This window comes from Mus caroli, chromosome 5 (genome assembly GCF_900094665.2).
Source record: "Mus caroli chromosome 5, CAROLI_EIJ_v1.1, whole genome shotgun sequence".
Classification (NCBI taxonomy): Eukaryota; Metazoa; Chordata; class Mammalia; order Rodentia; family Muridae; genus Mus; species Mus caroli.
The window spans coordinates 46,055,138-46,072,699 of record NC_034574.1 but is presented as its reverse complement, the minus strand read 5'-3'; the positions used below and the strand labels follow the sequence as shown (position 1 = coordinate 46,072,699).

Here is a 17,562-nt window from a genome sequence, read left to right as displayed (position 1 = left end):
GAAACAGAATTAAATACAGGTATGGTGGCTCACATGTTAAATTCCAGCACTCGAAGCTGAGGCAGGAGGATTACTGTGAGTTGCGTACTCACCGCATAGTGAGTTCCAGGTCTGGGGATACAGAGTAAGATTCTGCATTACAAAGCTCAAACCAAGCAACCCTTGCCCCAGCCCAGGACGAATGCCTACTTGTTATCAACTGGGGACAAAGGGGAGGATGGGATTTCCATTTGTGAATATACACGTGTGATGTAGCTGGTGCAGAGATGCCCACAGCTGCACCTGCATGGGGGAGGCAGATGCGTTAACCAGCCTTGCATCCCACTCCTTACACGTCCTAGCTGCATGGCCCAGGACATCACTGAGTCAGTTTCTCCATATGTGTAATGGAGATAAAGTCTTCCAGAGATTTTGGGATGAATACATCCATCTCTAGTCAATAAGTAGGCGAGCTGATAACAGACACTGAAGTAGCTCCCGTTGGCCTGGAAGGGCAAGAGGAAGTAAGGGACCCAAATTAAGTCAAGGCTTTTGTGCCCAACTGTATTCTCTACTCCCTTTGTATCTAATGTGTGTAGGGTGGCACCTCGTCATTGAGATTGAAACAGGAGCAGGATGAAGAGTCCTGTCTTCATCTCAGCCAGGATACCCAGGAGTTAGAGAAGGCCCTCTAGTCACCATGGATGAGATCAGTCTTGGAGAGCTGAATAGAACTCCCATAGGCCCAGTACTTTAAAGAATATAGTTGCATTTTCGAAGCTCGGTCAGTTAGCATTACTTGGTTCTGAAGTTACTACGTTAAATTTCATCTCATAATGCTCTTTCCAACATCTGTTTTGATTGTTGTTTTTGAAAAACACAAACAAAATCCTTTTCTTCCCTATTAAAAATTTAAATGGTCAGTACATCTAGGGAAAAGTGATTTGAAATGTCATTCTTCATGGACCCAGAAGATAGGATGTTGACCTATTTTTTTTTTTCTTTTTAAAAATGTCATTAGACATAGCTCAGAAAGTCAATCTTGTAATAAGTCAATCGAGAGAGAGAGAGAGAGAGAGAGAGAGAGAGAGAGAGAGAGAGAGAGAGAGAGAAGAAAGAAAAGAAAACAGGCATTTAGCCAGACACGTAGTATACAAACTCAGAAACTGGTGAGCCATTCTGTTTGCAAATAAAAAGAGAGTCGTCTTTCTAGACAGAGCTCTTCTTCCTGCTTTATTTCTCTTCTGCAACCATGAGCAGAAGGTTCGTGACATCACTGGGTTGCTGTGGAAATGTTTATTCCACAGAGGTGTTGGGCCTCACGTGGGGAATTTAGAAGAGGAAGTGCGAACTCTTGGAAAAACAAAATTGGTCTGAGAAAGAGGAGATTCAGAAAGAAAACAATATGAACCGCTAGGAGGTGGTTTGCAAGTTTCCCTGAGAGGAATCAAGTACTTGGAAGAACATCATACACAGATATGCCTCCCTTTTTTTTTTTTTTGGAATTTTACTTTCTATAAATATCTATATAAAGAGTCAAGTAAGGAAAGAATATCTTGCAGTGGGAAAAAAAAGTTTCAGCTATTCAATTATTGGGACACAAAGATTTGGTCTTGAAATACCTTGGCTAGGGGAGGGGAGGAAATTACATCCATTTACATTTTTATTACATATAATGGACTTGAGAAGCTATATCTCTTTAAAGAATTGTGACGGAGCAGCCTGACTCTTAGGGCAGAAGCTACAAAATCGTTTTCCGTTTTGAACGGTTAAATCAACAGAACACCAGACCAGAGCCTTTCTTCCTGCTGGGGCAGTATTGTCCCCTAAATCCACTTTCCAGCCCTCTCTGCCTAGCCTAGTTTGATGTAGCACTGACTTCGCCTGTCTACTACAGCAACTGGCAAATAAGTGGATTTGCATTTGGAATGGTTGAGAAGGCAGCCACCGGTGTGTGTGTGTGTGTGTGTGTGTGTGCGCGCGCGCGAGCGAGCGTGAGCGCGCGTGAATGTGTGTGTGTGACTGTCTGTGCTCACAGCTGGGGTTGGGGTGGACTAGTGGCTCCGGACAGGAAGAAAATCGAGACGTAGCAACTGTGTGAACACAATTTTCCCGTGGCTGGGAGAAGAGTCCCTGCATGGGAAGACAATTTTAGCAATTAAGATGAAAAAGATCTTCCAGCAGAGTGGGAGGAAGGCTCAGGTTGTAACAGGGTGTTGTGTGTCTCCGAGGCATACTCTCTCCCCTGGCCGGGTCCTCTCCTCATCCACCCACCTGCCCGTGACAGCACCTGCGCCCCCTGCCGTTTCGGGGGCGCACATCCAGGAGGGGAGGACCAGGAGGTCTGGTCCGGCCGCAGGGGCTGCAAAGGTCTGGTGGCGCGGGCTGATTTAGTGGCCAGGGCTGTAGTACAGGCTGTCCCCGGCAGCCGGCGGAGTCGGGGAGCCCACGTGATGGCCCCGGCTCTCCGGTGAGCTCCCCAAACAGACGCACACCCAGGCGCGCGCGCACACGGGGGCGCGCGCTCACACACATACACTCACACACGCACGCACGCACCCAGCCTCGCGCGCACACGCCCGCCCGCCTGCTCTGCCTCTGCGCCCTGCATCCCGGCTCGCTCGTTCTCTCGCCCTCTCGCCTCCCCTGCGGTCTCTCGCTCTGCGCGCACACACCGCACACACGCACACGCACACACACGCGCGCATACACGCAGCCGGCACAGGCGGCGGCGGCGGCGGCGGCGGCGGCGGCTGCCGGAGTCAGGACGAACCTCTCTAGGTACTGTCTTGAGAAGGCGGCAGCAGCGGCGGCGGCGGCGGCGGCGGCAGCGGCAGCGGCGGCGGCGGCGGCAGCCCGAGCATCCCTGCTCAGCCGGAGAGGGAGCATCGCCGAGAGTTCCCGTCCCCTCGGCCATTCCCTTCCCCCCCTCCTTTTCTTTATTTGCGAGAGAATTTCAGCTGCCTTATTGGTTTCGTTTGATTTGGAAACATTTTTGGTTGCTTTGTGTGTGTGTGTGTGTCCTGTTTTTTTTTTCTTTCCTCGTTTTATTTGCATCCAGAGCATGGCGGGCTGCGGGCTGTCGGAAGACACCTTCCTCTCCTCCTTCTTTTACAACTACGGCTCCTCCTGGGAAACCCCTTCCAACCAGGTAAGGGGTGGCTCAGTGCCGGGCGGCGTCTCCCCATGCCCCCCGCTGCTCGCTCACTTGGCACCAGGCGGGTAGACAGACTCTCGGGAGGGGGTGGGGAGGATGGGGGGCCAAGTGGGTCGCACTGTCTGGGTCAGCGCCAACCGGCGACAGAGGTGTTCCCCCTTCTCTATACCCCTCATACATAGCGCCAGCTCCAGGGGCTGTCGCGTCCCTCCAGTGCCCATTTTGCTATGGACACCTATCTCACCCCCAAACCTCCCAGCCCAAAGGGAACCCGAGAAAGAGGCAGGAGCTGGCGCGTTACCCCGGACAACTCCAGGCAAAAGCAGGGAACTCGAGCGCAACCTTCACCAAGTCGCCGCGGGCGCCGCGCCCCTGTGCGCCGGGCGTTCGCCCGCCCTCCAGTTGAGCCCCGGGGCTGTCTAGCTGTGAGACCCCCCGCGACGCGTTGTCCCTCCCTCCACTCCCTTGGGGCCCGGAGCCACCTCTTTCCCTAAAATGGCTGCAACCTCAAGTAGATGCGTCCCCTGACCCGCGGGAATGGGGGTGGTGGTAAGCAGAGTGGAGGCTCCACTCCTCCCGACCCCGCACCTCCCCGGGCGCGCACGAGCACCCCACAAACACACACTTAACTTTGATGACTGTGCAATGCAGTCCGGCTGCATCGTGTCCTGCACGTTCCCCGCTGCCGGCCTGTAGGTGTGTGGATCGGTGTGGCTTGAGGGGCCAGGGGAAGCTGGAGGTGGATGAGGGAAGTGGGGGCGTGGAAAGAGATCTGTGTCCTCCGGCCACTGATTACCTGGAGAGAGACAGGCTTGTGCTCAGGTTCTGGAAGGGGGGGTGCCAAAGCTATTCCAGGAGCGAGAATTAGAGGGAAAAAAATTCCTTTTAATTAAATAACTGTTGTAGTCTGCTGCCCCCACCGCTTGTTTGGTGAAAGTCTACAGACATCTGTCATCTTCAAACTACACGGGGAAGTGGAGCTGGGGTCTAGGGATGGGAGGAAGAGAGAGATTGTGTGTGTGTGTGTGTGTGTGTGTGTGTGTGTGTCTGCGCGCGCTCGTGTGTGTACGGCTTGGGAAAGTTGGGGCCAGAAGCTAGGTGGAAGAGCATTGGTGAAAGCGGCACCAACTCGGTGGACCGGCCAGGGCTCCGGGAGTTCTTGGGCCCCGTGGAGCGCGCACCCGAAGGCGCGGGCCCGCGAAGCTGAGGGTGCCGAAGGGAACTGCTCAGTCCCGCACGGCTCTCCAGGCTGCTGCGGCGTCTCTCTCCCAGAGCCCGCCCGCCAGCCTCTGGCCGCTCTCGGGGCTGCCCGCCGCGCTTGCCCGCGCTGGCGCGCTCCCTCCGGGGCCCAGATCTCAGCGCGCTCCTGTGAGCTCGCGTATAGGGGAAAAAAATAAAAATAAATAAACAAACAAACCGAAGCCCTAAAGCTAAACAACCGAAAAAAATGTACTTCGTTACTCCCTCGTCACCCCCCACGTCTCCCAGGCACAAATAGCCAAAGTAGTAGTGGCCAGGTGACGACCTCGCCTCCTCGGCTTGGGCTCTCCGGATCCCGCCGCGGCCGCCAGAGTGAATAATACATAAACCGCTCGGGAGATCCAAAAGGCTCCTGCCGCCTCAACCGCCCGGGAGCGGGGCTACAAGATCCCGCCAGCCGGCCGGCCGCTGCTGCGATGGGGCGCCGGGCCGCCCCCAGATCAGCCGGCAGGTCGCGGGGCGCAGAGCGGCGGGAGAGAGCAGGCCCGCCTGCGACCGGAAACTTGCGGGGAGCTGCCGAGGTGGTTGCGCTGCTGGTGGAGTTGGGGACCCTGGAGAGACACGGCTGGGGTCAAGGGGGCGCACTGACTGCAGGTTGTGAGAGCCCCGAGGCTTTTCTACCATCTACCCCACCCCGCACGGCAGGTTCCGGGTACTCTCTCCACGCCTGTCCTTGCCGAAAGCCACGGACCCCTCGGGCTTGGCAAACTCCAGTCTCCAGGAGCCTGCGTGAGCGCGCCTCTGTGTGTGTGTGTGTGTGTGTGTGTGTGTGTGTGTGTGTGGTGTATGACGCGCGTGTGGCTGTCGATGAGTCAGAAACCAACCCCAGCTCGCCTTTGAGGACGGAGGCGCGGACCTGAGGCTTGAAGCACACACCCGCCACCAGCCCTGGGGGCTGTAGGGGATTCCTCGGCAGCGCCGCGCCTCCCAGTCCTGGACCTGAATGTTTTAGGCTAAGTTTCCGGGCAAGTGGCTCCGACCAACACCGCAGGGAGCAGAAACTCGACTGCTCGCTAATCGTCTGGAAGAAGAGAGAAGGGAGACCCGGTGGGTGTCGCCAGGCGCTCAGCAACGCCGCTCTAGAGCCACGGGAGGCTTCGCAGCATCTTTAAGGAGACAGGAAAGGAGTCGAAGAGCTTGGAAGAGACGAGGGCAGGGCCTTGTTTCGCAAGATAGGCAGTCACGTGCAAACTCCTTGGCAGCCCGAGTTGGTGGGCGTCAGGGTCGGGGCAGAGGTGCCAGGCAGGTTCGTAGGGTCAGGTTGGGAAACCTGGAAAAGATGAGAACCTTGAAGAGGGATCCAATTCGAAAGAGGCAAACTATTGGCTTCTCTTTGGGTAAAGTTAGTTTAAGTTGATTAGGAAAAAGCATCTCCCTCAAAGACAACATCTTTCTTCTAGAAAGGGGCACTCGAGTTGCTAAGAAAATGGCAAGAATGTCTGAAAAAGCAGCTAGTGCTGCTCTGTGGAGGGTGATTAGCTCATAGACTGGTACTGGGAGCGAGCTAACCTGAGTGCAGAGAAATTGGATGGCGGGGAGAGCAGATGATTTGAAGTATTGATTTCTTCCACCAGTGGTACGGTATGAACTTTAAGATAAAGTGCAGAAACAAACGAAAGACGAGCATTGTTAGAGGAAAGGGCGGTCACTACCCTAGCTCTGCTTGTCCGGTGGGAAGTGCTGGCGAGCATTGCCTTACCGAGACTTGCGGTTTCCGGCTCAGCCACCGTCACCATTTTCAAGGAAGGAGAATTATACAGCGTGTGCATTAGGCCTTGCTGAGCTCCAGGTTGCCCTTTCAGCATCTGAGCATGGGCAAATGACTACGAAAACTGCTTGCAACTGTTCCTACGGAGGACAAGGAGAAAACAAAGGCAATAGTTTCAAATTTTATCCCAGGATTCAGGCAGCGTTGACTTGGGGAGAGAGGCCTGGGCCAAAATTTGAAAGAGTGAGACTTATTCATGATTTTACCTGAATTGCTGCCAAAAAAGCGTACAAACCCTTCATTCCCTAAAAATAGCAACGTTCTTCAAGTGTAATTTGTTTACCTCAATTAAAAATAAAACCCACTTCTTAGTGTTATAAAGTGCTTATGAAGGCAAGGGTTGGCTGTACTAAAAAAAAATCAAGCTTTTTATTTCTAGATCAATATGATGTGCTCTCAACATCTAATACCATGTAAAAGGAACCTTTTTACAACATCAATAGCAGGCAGGCATGTCTACGAAGAACCCCCTTTCCTGGAATCCTGAGGCTGTTTGATTTCTTTCGTTTTCACAAGAAGCACGATTATGACACCGTTCATTATAAACACGGGCTTGAAAAATAGGACGAGATGGAAAATCTGGAAAGTAGCAAGTCATTTATTCACTTATAAAAACCAGGCAAACAAAAACAAGCAGAGAAACAGACATTAAAAATACTCCAGCTATGGATCGTGGAAGGGAAAGAATTTAGTTATTTTGTGACATTTATTGAAGCTGGAGGGGGTGGCTTGTTGATTTTTTTTTTGAGAGAGAGAGAGAATGAGAGAGAGAGAGAGAGAGAGAGAGAGAGAGAGTCAGTCTAATGTGTATTAGAGCCGAAACTACATCTGTTACCATTTAGAAACTGGGAGATTCCATCCTGTTTTGAGACCATGCTGCAGGTATTTTTGCATTGGCTTTCCAATGTGCAAAACAAACCACAAGTGTGTGTGTGTGTGTGTGTGTGGGCAGGAGTGGAGTGTGTGTGTGTGTGGGGGGGAGCATCTGCTGAGGAGGAACCTGTTTCAGTTAGAATGAAACCCCCAATTAAAGTGTATCTGTGAGATCTGTCTGCTTTGGCTCAGTGCAGCAGACGGCAGCCCCGTGCTTTAATTTACAGTTTCACGCCTAGGGATGGCAGCAGAGCAAGCTTCCAGCCCTCAGCTTTCTCTTTTTATGTTTTGCCTTTCAGCCTGGGCTTCTCCCCTGGAGTTGTTTAAGCGGTCAGGCTCCATCCTCTGCAGCCTTGGCCATTCCCTGCTTGCATTTAGGACCTGGGTCACCTTATTAGCTGCCACTATGTCAGCCCAGATCGAAGCAGGCCAGGTCTGTATGATACAGAATCAATCAGTGGAAAGTGAAAAATGAAGCCAATTAGCTGATTGCGTGGGTGTCCCAGAGAGGCCTGACATCTGACTTTCCTCACCTGATCGGACAGTTCCTTCATTCCCTGGTAGCTTAACCCCCAAGTTTGTGGAAGATGCATCACTATCTGGTGTGACTATGCATTTTAACTTTCTTTTGCCTCCTGCACCGCCAACCTCTTTCAATAGAAAATGGCCTCCCTGGAAGAACAACCCGGATGCATCTTTGCAGAGCAGGCAGGGTTCCTGTTGAATTCGGCTCTATAGTTTTTGTTATTCAGTGCTTGGGGCTCTTTGCACTCCATCTTGTCTAGCAAGGTAGAAGTTTTAATACAGGCTCATTACAGGAGATAGGTAGGTAAGTTGTTGAACACGTCTGTCTATCTTTTTGTTGTTGGTAGGAGTAGGAGAAGCTTGGCATTAGTTCTGGGAATAGAAATAGACAAAGCAGGAAACACCAGGTAGAATTGAATATATGTATGCTTTCTTTCTGACTATTCCACAACTCTTAAAGGGATGACAGTGTTTAGATCCATAGAGATGCACCTAAGGCTTGCAACTGGGAGGAATCTACTTCCATTTCCAGCACCCACGTAAACATCACAGGCATGGTGGCATACTGTGGAAGTAGAGACAGGAAGCTGCCTGAGGCTCACAGCACAGCCAGTTCAGCTTAGTGAGTGAACTCTGGGACAGTGTTGACAGTGGTGATGATGGTGCTGGTGAGCGTGATACCCGAGGCTGTCTTTTAGCTTCTGCATGCACACGTGAGCATACTCACCCATGTATGATGTATGTCTGTTTACACATACATGACACAATGCACAGTAACAAAAAGAAAGACTTGTTAGGACATACATAGGTTTGCTGTGGTCTTCCGGTAAGATGAGCTTCCTCCTGGTAGCTTTGGTTTGAAAATATACTGCACCTTTTATAAATTTCTATAAACACGAGATCACAGGATTTTGATTGCGGCTACTATTTTTTTTTTTTTAAATGCTGTTTCAAACACTTTACACCTGTATGGCTCTTTTAGTCTCCATAACAACATGGGGTAGAGCCTTGTCTTGTTATTCCCATTTTACAGAGAATGCAAACAAGACAGAATTAAGTGCTAGTTAGGAGCAAGTAGTGGGGACTGGTTGGGCAGCCAGAGGCCAGCTTCCTCTTACTGTCTCCACTCCATTCCTCTCTCCAACACAAAAGCAGTGTGAGGCTACACACCCATCCCTTGCAAGTCTCTGAGGATGCCGTCTGTTTGCCTTTACAAATAGTGAACCTCTCCTTTGCTTGCCCAAATCTTCACCCCCTCTCTTTCTTTTCACTTTTTTTTTGTGTGTGGTATGCACATGTACATGTTCATGTGTGTTTACCCAAATGTATGTGCAGGTATGCACACATGTGTGTGGGATGCCCGAGGTTGATGCCAAAGGTTTTCTTCAGCTGCTCTCCCCTTATTTTTTTTGAGTCAGGGTCACTCACTGAACCTGTAGCTCACAGTTCAGCTAGACTGCCTGGCCAGCAAGCCCCAGTGATCCCTCCTCCTGGTTCTGCCTCCCAGTTTGGAGACTTTTATATGGGTACTGAGGATACTGGTCATTGACATTACTGGCTGCCCCCCCCCCCCCCCCACGTCCTTTTCTTTCTTTTATATTGTACATAGAATTCTTGGGGGTGAAGCTGTCTGTCTGTTTTGGTGGAGCCAACTGTAACCACCTGATGCTTTTTCCCTCTTGGTGATGGGCCTTGCTAGATACTTGAGTTTATTACTCTATTTGGTTTGGATAGTTGATCTGGTCAGAGAAACAGAGAGAGAGTCTTTAGATTGGTCAAATTCCTGAACCAAATAGAATAATTTTACAATTACTCAAATACATTAAATCTCTCTCTCTCTCTCTCTCTCACACACACACACACACACACACACACACTGTATGCATACACATTTAGGTATGCATTCATGTCCCTTTTAGACATGAATTTATATCAGTTTGGTTGTGTTTTCCATTCAGGCTGAGACTTGCTTTTCTCATCACCCCCTGTTTTACCAGGAGTCTTCTGTAAGGAGCTGGGCACCTAATATTCCTGTCCCTCATGAACCTTTCATGCCTTTTCATAGTTGGGCCCTTATATCCTGTCCTTCCACACTGTAGTTGTGGGAAGGGGAGGAACGACATTTGATGTCAGCAGCAATACGGAGAGGTTGTTTCTCGCTGGCTTCACTGTTCCTGTGGCCCTAGCGGAAATATGAAAGTGCAGGGCTTGCATCGGGAATGAGAATGGGGTCACCTCCCCTTTGTAGTCATCATCAAGGAAGCAGAACTTCCTTCCAAGAGACCATAGGAAATCAATGATCACACCTTGCCAGCAAAGAGGTAAACGTGTGCAGCAGATGGCATTAAATCAAAGGGCAGCAGAAACGTGACTCACTCTCCGAGACGGTGTGACTTTTTGGTTCCTTCAAAGAATTCACATTATTTTGATATAATACTTGTATTTAAATCTTCCCATTTTGTTTGCACTATAATATGTTTTAAAAACGGGAAAAAAAGAGGAAAATGCAGTTACCCTATGTTACAACCTTTTCTCCTAAAGATGCTTATTTAAACAAAGCCCAGTGCTTTTCCAGAACGTGGTGCCATATCGCTCCCCCATTCCCTCTTTTTTTTTTTTTGGTTAATAAGAATCAATGTGATTTATGGAATGTAACTGGGCTTGTGTGCAACTGTTTATTTCTTTGGTGTTGTTTACTTAAGCAGAAGGGGAGCTTGCATTGAGAGAAGGCTCCCCTTGGCCAGAAGGGACTTTAGAGGGGCCTGGGGTGAGGTGGGGGAAGATGGCTGATGTGTAGGGAGATGTAGGAACAGAGACTTAATGAAATGTGGAGAAGCAGGTGTGTGGCTCTAATATGCTTCCCTCTGTAGAGCGCACTTCTGATTGCTTTGTGAGCTCGCCTTCCTGTACTTTTGAAATCGAGCTGCAGGTAATAGCTAAAGATAAAGGCAATGTCTGGTCTATACCAGAAGAAGACAAGACACCCAAGAAATCTCTCTGGGGACGGGGGGGAATAGCGTTAGGAACCGGACGGGCCGGGAAAAGTCAGGAAGGAAAAGGAAGGAGACCCAGCAACAACCTTAACCACATCTTATTCCAATTTATTATTTCCAGTAGCGGCTTGTCCCTAATGTTAACAATGAGTGATTATGATTCCGTAGTTTCGTTTACAGCATAAATTAGCATTTTGTTTTCCGTTACAGCTTTTGAATGAGGAATTATAATGTATAATTTGCTGAAAATAGATGTTATCATCTCTTAGGAGGAGAACAACCACATAAACTTGAACAAATGATAAAAATGGAATCAATTACGTTTCAAATGGAAGTAGTTTACAAACCTCCAAATACAAAGTGGCGCGAGTAGCTGGTTATTGTAACAAATAATTAGCTTTTTTAAAACAACGTTTATTGAATTCCATTGACAATTTGGTAATTGTTCCCACCCAGTTGGCTGTAGTGCTCCCTCTGCTGAGTCGGAACTGGCAGGGGATGACTGCGTTTCATAAGCTGCTTTGTGCCTCATTATTTCATGGTACACCCCGAATATATACTTCCTTTTACTTTCATTCAGGAAGGAAAACAATGAATCGTGTCACCAAGCTTTGGTGACAGATGACTATCGAAGGGCTAGCTGGTGACTGGGGCATTTTCAGGTTGCAGCATGGGAGGGAGGAGGTGGTCCCAATGAAGATGGGTGTGGATGATCACAGAATGAAGGAAGACCCTTTGACGCGACCTGTCACAAAGGTCAATCATGTTCTGATTTGACTTTCTCTGCTCTTCCACTTCCACCTTTAACTTTTTCTCTCTTGATTGTAACTCCTTATGTGTCCCTGTCATTGCACGTTCCACCAAGAGAGCTTCTTTGGAGCGAAAGCCGTGGCTCTCCATGTTCCTGGTCCCTTACCATGCCTGGCCTGCAGCAGACAGCATCCGTGTGCTAGAGACATGGCTGAGATATAAGAAAACAATCCCCCACCCACCTTATGTGTGTTGCTTTCCATCTCTGTGTTCCATTGCTTGGGAAGATGGAGTCAATTCTGCGATGTCATCTTTGAAAATGGGAATGTGACTTGGAGAACAAACGAGTTGTGTTTCTATTAACTTGTCCCCAGGGAAGGGCATGGTTGGGTTCCCATAGGCTCACTTGTACTTCTTAATTTCTAAAATGAAAAAGTGTAAAGACTATGCTTAATACACTCAGAGAGTGTAAGGGGATAAGTGAGAGTCAGGGGAGGATTACATCTCCATGCTCTTTGGCAACTGCTACACACTGAGTGGATCATTCATTTTTGATTATTTCTAAAAGATTAATCCATTTCTTTAAAGTTAATATGCAAAGAAATATGTTCAACATCTCTTTATTTTTAGATTCCCCCGATTTAGTCTGAAACAAATCAGTGGTGCATTATACACACACAAGAGTGTATCTAATGACGGGAGTGAGCAGATGCTGGGAAAGAAAGATGCCTCGTGTGAAGCCGAGGGAGCTGCAGGAGGGAATGGGAAACAAGTCTCTGGGAGTTGGAGGGCTTGTGAGGTGAATGCAGGGAGGCGGCTCACTCAGGGCAGGGCATAGGGCCTCAGCATAGTTGGTGAAGGTTCAGAGAGACTATAGACCTGGAAGATGTGTGTTGAGGACTCCTTAGGGTGTGGTTAAGATAGGACTTCAGCCATTCAGTTTTCTATGATATACCTACAAGGGGAGAGTTTAGGACACAGTAGATTCTCAGTAAATTATGCTGGCCTGTCACAGCAAGCTCCATATATTGGATGGGAACCCATTAAAGTGATTTCCACAATCAACCCTTCAAAACAGTCTTATGGGGTGGCCACTATTACCAGTATTGTATATTATAAACGAAATAGCCGAGGAACAGAGAAGGGAAGTGGCCTAAACCAAAATCACCCAGTTGACAAGTGGGAGGGCCACTTTGTAGCTAAGCATGCTTCTTTTTCAAGTTAATGTTTGAACTCTCATGAAGGCTACCACCAGTTCAAAGAAAGGACCGTCACTACGGCAATATGGAGGAGAGAGGTACCTGCCCTCTTGCTGGAAGATTCAGAAGATCATGCGATAGGCCATGGGCTTTGAAGGATAGAAGATACGGGCAAAGAGGATAGGTGTGCAAACAGGACACAAGGGGGCATTCCAGTCAGAAGGAAAGCACAAGAGGGATGTGTCTCAGAGTGGGTGGTTACTTGGCAAATTTTTTATCTGATAAAATGTATCTCACACTTTCCTTGTACTTGTGTTACATCTGTTTATCAGGATATATAATTTAGTAGGATGTACACACACACACACACACACACACACACACACACACACACTCATTTGCCTATAGTATGTATACATGAGATAGAGACATAGGTAGGTAAGTGCCATCTGCATTACACATGTCTATATATAAAGCATATAATAATATATGCATTGAGTTGTCTTTTGTTTATCATTTATTCACATATATGTATACACCCGGCTGTCATCTGTCTGTCACATATCTACCTATCTATATAAGGATCTATGGTCTAATTATTTCATCTGGTCATCATGAACTTTTAAACGGAAATGGACAGGGAGGCACTCTTCAGTGTGAACTTGAGCCTTCTTTGGGTTGATTGAGTTATTTATCAGTAGACCCCTGTCGTACGCACTCTTCCTTAGCAAAGGGAAGGACATGGCACAGTTGGGATCTTGTGAGCCAGACTGGGGAGTTCTTTTACACATTGTCCTTTCTCACACCAGCCAGTCAGCAAGCAAACAAGCTTTCAAACTTGGGTGAAACTTAAGATCTTTGCATCATTGAAATCTGCTTGGTTGACAACGTCAAAAGAACAGTTTAATTAGTAAGTCAAATGTAAAGTTTTATTCTGAGGTTTCACTGCACTTCAATGGGTTGCTAAACTTTTTTTTTTTTTTATGAGATTAAAATTAGTCACCCAAGCTAGAGAGTGAAATAGTATCAGAAGTCGGGGACACACTCTGAGGTCCGTGCAGCCGTGCTAATGAAATCTTTGACGCCTTGCTTTGCATGATGTCAACCTAAAAGGGTTACAGGGCTTTGAAGAAAGGAGTCCAAAACATCATAAACAGGAATGGAGTCATCTCTGCGATGCTTGCCGAAGCCTTATAGGGTTAAGGAGTAAGACTACATTGCTAATTGATTTTTCTGACCCTGATAGTAATAGCTGCATTAAAAATAATTTAAAGATTATTCCCATCGATTTAACTGGTCCTAAAGAACATTATTTACATGTATTACAAATAAATATTTATTTTTCAAAAAAACTTGGTCTTGTTTATCCTTTCGCTATACCAGTATAATCCAGTATGAAGATTGCTTGGGGCACTTTTGTGAAATGTAATTGGCTCTCTCATGGTCATTCTCATGATAGAAGAAGGGTATGCCTGTGAAAAGAGGTGTGTTAGCTTTGAGTCCAGACCCAGAGACAGAAGATGTGTTAAAGAACCACACTGGCTACTTATTCAGGGAGTTATGCTAGAGTGCCTGTTTACAGTGACATTTTAACACTTGCATTGTGAGGCCTGGGAGTCATGTGGGGCCTGGGAGTCAGCCTTATTAAGTTTCTTCATTGTCTGTATAATCAGTTCCAACATCTCTAAGTATCCCCTCCTGTAGCTTTTATTGAGGTCATCACGGGCTAAAGAGTCTTCCCCAAGCATCGCTTAGTTGCTTAAATAAAGTAATTAGAGATTGCTCTGTAATGTGAGATTGGTTGAAAATATTCAAATATTCCCTTTCTAGAGAGTTTTGAGAATTTTTTTTTATCTTGTATGTAAGAATAGACCATATTTAAGAAAGTTGCGATCAAACTTGTAATCCCAGGAGTTGGGAAGATGAGGCAGGAGGATCACTACAAGTTTGAAGGTCCCTACCTGATCTAATAGCAAGTTCCTGGCCAGCTAGGGCTTCTCAGAAAGACCCTATCTCAAAAAAAATGCAATAAAAATCCCAACAGTGTATAAATATTAAGCATTGTTTGAATGTGAGTTGTTACTAGTTTGTTTATGTCCTTTATACTTAGAGTAAAAATAGCTACAGATTTTTGTCAATTGATTTATGTGTCTTAACTTTTTTATATTGATGTGTGTGTGTGTGTATGTGTGTGTGCATGCATGTGTATTTTGGTATGTCTCCACTTTGACATTGCATATCATTTGCAACATTAAATACAGCGAAAGGCATACTAATATTCTACTGGTCATTTATGAGAGAAGTAACTTGGAACTCACTCTATCAACCTAGAGACATGATCATCTCGTGGTCACACAATTATGAATTAAGAAGACCAAGAGCTACAAGGGCAAGGTACCTAGAAGATTCTTTTAAGTACCTCCACATAAGGACATTATTTGAAGAGTGGGATTTTTTTCTCTTGGATCTAGGAGCTCTCTCTCTCTGTGTCTGTCTGTCTGTCTGTCTCTCTGTCCGTCTCTGTCTCTCTGTCTGTCTGTCTGTCTCTCTCTCTGTCTGTCTCTGTCTCTGTCTCTCTCTCAATCTGCATTCTAATTTATAGAGAATATGTCTCTCTATTTTACTGGCTAACCTAAACATATATTTAAACTTTGTTTTCCCAAGTACCGTTGTTGAAAACAATATCTGGAGAAATGATTAAAGACATTTTTTTCTTTATAGATATGTATCTCATGACAACTTTTTTGTTTTGGATTTTTCTTAGAAAAAAATCAGAAAAAAAAAAGAAAATCAAAACTACTTTTTAATTGAACACTTAAAGAGAATTACAGTCCACATTTCAATGCATATATTTCCAGTTGTTATTTATTTATGTGTTGTGTATAAGTGTGTGGGTACACGTACTATAGTGTGTGTATGGCTGACAGAGGACAACTTATTTCATCAACCCAAACTTTTTCTCTAGGCATTACCTGTAAATGTTTTTATAACTTGATTTTTAAGCCCATTTTCCATATGCTGCTTCATATCCCTCTGTGTCATATGTGCCTGCTAGATACTCTATTGCATAATTATAGTACCATTTGCTTAATCTCCCTGTACCATTAGGTATTTAGGTGTCATGAATTAATACTAGATGATGCACATCGTAATTCCTTCTTTAGGACTATGCACAGTAGTAGAAAGCCTTGGATAAAGAGCATACAAAGTGTGAAGACTTTGTGATCGCTGTCTCTCCATGAAGAGGAATCAGCTCACCACTGGCGGCATTGTGCCAGGGTACCAAATGGTGGCTGGTTTAAAATGCACTCTCTTTTTCCAGAATATTCTCCATCTATTGAAAACTCAAGCACAAAACCCTTTTCAGTTGCTGTATCCATCCATGGGTCACATCCATTCCAGAAAAAGATCTTTCTCCGCCATAGATTCTGCAAACTCAGCTATTGGACCAAAACATGTGGTATGGCATTCAAGCCAGTGGTGTGGAGTTTTGACCCTGGTTATCAGGCGGGTCCTTGAGCTTCTCCATTCCTTACCTCTGACACACTTACCAGCTTAGTTCCTGCGGAGACATACAATGTCTTTCTAGTCATTGAGCTTCCTACACTGGGATCAAGAAGTTGGCCTGGGCTCCCAGTCAAGTTCTTATGCCATTCCCAGGAAAGTCTAAGACCACCCTGGTAGAATATAGGAATGCATCATGTTTCCACTGTGGACTAGACCCAACCATGGCAAACCATAAATACTTCTGTGAAAATAAAATTTTTAAACAAAATGAAGTGTGTCCACGTGGTGCAGACACAGTCTTGGTGCTTGCTGTCCAGCATGTTCCTCTTCTGTCATCAGTTGACACTGCCAGCTTTGTTGGATCTTGTCCTTTCAAAGCTAACTCCTCTTCTCCACATCTGTCCTTTGCTACAATCTGATTCTTCCTTAAGAAAGGACAGAGTGGGAGGGGACAGGGACTGCTCATTTATTCACACTCTTTAGGCCTAGAGCAGTGCTTCTCAACTTTCCCAGTGCTTCATCCCTTTAGTACAGTTCCTCATGTTGTGGTGACCCCCAATCATAAATAACATTATTGTTTTTGCTGCTTGATAACTGCCATTTTGCTACTGTTAGGAGTAGTAACATAAAGATCTGATATGCAAGATATCTGATATGTGACCCCAAAGGGATCACAACCCACAGGCTGAGAACCACTAGCCTAGAGGATCTGTGTACACAGATTCCAGGACAGAAAGTTGTATGGCTACCCTCATACACATGCCACATCTTACTCTCTTCCCAGCTAGTTTCTCATCTCTGGATGCTTCCCCTGCTCCTGAGAGCTCAGCTACTTGCTTGTCTTGTTTCCTCTGTTACCTCAGCTTCCACCTTGGTGGTGGTCTTTAGCATCCTTCTGTGCAGGACTGTCTGGTAACCTAGACTCACAGTTGCAACACTTCAGGCAGCACAGTCACGCTACCCTAGCCCCATCCTTCCAAATGCCTCTGCTTCTGGAACCAAACCGGATGACAGCCTCCCAGCATTTCCATGTACTTCCTTGAGCATTTATTTTGTTCTCCCTTCTTTCTAATCTTCAAATGCCCACTGTCCCTATTCCCCGGTAATGAGTGATGAATCTCAGGATCCACTGCTTAAACTGCTATCTTGCCCAAGATGCAAAGATCACAATCTCTTACCCTCCTATATCTGTCCACACAAAAAACCAGTCTTCAATCAGTCCAACCATCCTGTTTGCTTCATTGTAGAAGCTATGGGGTTAGATAAAGACCAGTTATTCTAAAGAATAACATTGAGAATTTGCTGTCCTCCACCTCTGTACCATTCACTGTCTCTATCTGTAACCTTTAACACTGTTCCTCTTGACTCCCTTGGCCATCACTGGGCTCCTTCCCGATAAGGATTCCTGGTCAACCAAGTTTTCTGGCCTTTTATCACCAACTCACCATTGTGGCTTTCCTTCCCAACAATGCTGTAGACATATCTCTTTCCTTCTTCTAGACTTTGATCTAATGTATGACTTAATGATTCAATAAAGTTTGGAAAGAGTGT

General features: G+C 46.6%; 1 protein-coding gene across 1 annotated transcript in view; it reads left to right on the top strand.

Annotated features, from left to right (window-relative positions):
* Positions 1–2,687: 2,687 nt before the first annotated feature.
* Ppargc1a (PPARG coactivator 1 alpha) overlaps positions 2,688–17,562 on the top strand; it is a 662,401-nt gene continuing 647,526 nt past the window's right edge. The window contains exon 1 of the mRNA XM_021162167.2: positions 2,688–3,130. The gene's annotated coding sequence lies outside the window, so the exon portion shown is untranslated. The remainder of the gene's footprint in view (positions 3,131–17,562) is intronic.